Here is a 2,500-nt window from a genome sequence, read left to right on the forward strand (position 1 = left end):
ACCCTGCTTCACTCCAACCCGGATCTGGATTTCGTCTGTGTGTGTGTCCTTCTTTGTGGTGATACGCGTACTGATGTCATTGTACATATTGTTTACCAGTCCAACAATGTGGGGGTCAACCCTCCGTTGCTGTAAAACGTGTATGATGTGTTGGTGGCTCACGGTGTCAAAAGCCTTAGCAATGTCCACGAAAATAACACCCAGCGGCTTGTGCTCATTTTTGGCAGTCCGAATTATAGATTGCAGGAGTTTCAGGTTCTCAGAGCATCCCGGCGCACTGATGAAGCCTCTCTGTCTCGGGTTGAGGGGGCACGCCTTAGTCATCCTCGCCGTTATGATCCTGGAGAACAGCCTTAGCAAGATGGAACCAATCGTGATGGGTCTCCAGTTGTTGATGTCCTTTAGGCGCTCCGGTGTCGTCGATTTCGGGATCAAAACAGTCCTGCACCCCCTCACCATGTCCGGGATGTCACCAGCTGTCAGCCACAAGTTGAATAGCTCGGCGGTCCGGGAATACCCGGGATCCATCTTCTTGATGTCCCCAAGGGCGATCCCATCTGGACCTGGCGCCGAACCCTTACTCATTTCCCGCACGTTCTTTTCAATTTCTTTAGCCGTGATGAAGTCCCTGAAGGCTTTGTTGTTGGCCTTCCCTTTAATTTCAAAGTCCCCAAGGCCGTTGAAGTGTCCAGGTGTTTCCCATCTGGCCTTGAATACCGAATAAATTTCACTGGGTGATATATCGCAAGACAAGCTCTCAGTGTTGTCCAAGATAATTCTCGCCAGTTTCCCCCTGTCTAGATGGAATAATCGCTGGAAGCGGAGATAGTCCCCCCTTTTAATCGCTCTCTTCTTCATCCACTTCTGATACTGTTTTCTTGGTCGTTCCTCCTGAGATTTGCCCTTCTCCCGGAGTGCCGTTCTAATTTGGCATGCAGAGTCCAAGAGGCCAAAGCAGTCTTCTGTTGTTTGATTGATTAGCGGTCTCGCCTCTTGGTCGTTAATCAGTTCTTTAAACACTTTGGGGAAGATGTTAATTGTCCCGGCCGCTAATCGTTTCATTATTCTCCTTCTATGACGAGCCTGCAGCCCTCCCCCTTTCTTCTTGCCAGCAGTTATTTGATGGCTGTTATCTGTGTCAAGATGTTGTCCTGGCTTCCCTATTGTTCCCTTATCGACAACTGGTCCTCCCGGCAGATGGTCCCCACCCAGTCCATTGTCCTTAACTTTTGCCTGCGATTGATGACTCATCCCAGGCTCTGTTTCCAAATTACCAGTTGTCCCCCTACCTTTTTTGAGCAGCATTCTCCTTTTATCACTAATTTGTTTAGCTGTTTTAGTTGTTAATTGCTCTGCGATAAGCTTATTGATGTTTTTGTGATTCTCAAACTGTACCTCCAACTTCATGAGCAGTTCTTCCTCCTCCTTCGTCCAGCACCTCTTGTGGGCTCCTCGATTTGATGTCTCTTTCGGTTGGGAAGCATCGATCCTTTCCTGGTTTCTCACCATTGCATGCATATGTCTTTTGTGTTGTCCCAGGCCAATTTTGGTCGTGAAGTCCCTTCCGCATACCTCACAGATCCACTCTCCCACTGGTGGCCTTTCAATCTGTGGACCTTTGCACTTTGCGTAATGACAAACAGTACTATGGTGGTTAAAATTCTCCCTCCCACATTTGGCACACCTAAAGCACACCCTCCTCCTCCCGTGTGAGCCCTTCAGATGTTCAATCAGAGCTAACACTGAGTTTAAGCGGACACCACAGCAGGGACATGGTGGATTTTTGTCGGGAACAGTCACCTTTACGATGTTATCTGGCAACTGTTCACTGCGGGCCCTTTGCACTGAGGGCAATGCCTCTGGTGCAGCCTCCTTCTCCTTTTCGCTGCTATCCTTCTCAAGTACATCCCCCTCCCTGTCCCCTGGGAGACTATGATTTAACTCGTCTCCCCCGTTTGGCTGTGGTGCCAGTTGTTCGTACACCTCAGGAAACCCCTCCAGTACCCCCCAATTATCTGGAAAATGAATCCCCTCAAATTGCACATCCCCCTTAAGATCTGACCTGTAAACCTCTAAAGAAAACTTCACCAGCGGGCCTAATTCTGATTCAATTCCGGGTAATTTGGTTGGTCTAGATGTTATAAAGTCCTCTTCACAGGTTTGGGTGCCCACCGATACCCTGAGTAAGGGTAGTGGCTGTGCACCTTCCCCCGCTCCAAGAGACGGACCAGGATTTGGGACAGTTGGGTCATGACCAGATTCGCTCTCGGGTTCGGGGTGGGTGGTCAGTCCACTTCCCGACCCGGTGCCCCTGTCAAACCGTGGGGCCAGGTTTCAGGTGATAAGCCTTGCGACTTACACCGAGAAATTTGTTTCACCGAATTTGGAAGGAATCGCTGGGCTGGTGAAACCCAGCGGCTCCTGGACTGGGGCAGAGATCGACTTAGTCACCCTGTTAAGGGCTTACCAGCGGGGCCACGAGGAGGCGCGATCTCTGCAG

General features: G+C 50.2%; 1 pseudogene; it reads right to left on the reverse strand.

Moving 5' to 3' along the window:
• LOC141727436 (28S ribosomal RNA) overlaps positions 1–2,500 on the reverse strand; it is an 8,773-nt pseudogene that overhangs the window by 3,213 nt on the left and 3,060 nt on the right.

This window comes from Zonotrichia albicollis, unplaced genomic scaffold, assembly GCF_047830755.1.
Source record: "Zonotrichia albicollis isolate bZonAlb1 unplaced genomic scaffold, bZonAlb1.hap1 Scaffold_122, whole genome shotgun sequence".
Lineage (NCBI taxonomy): Eukaryota > Metazoa > Chordata > Aves > Passeriformes > Passerellidae > Zonotrichia > Zonotrichia albicollis.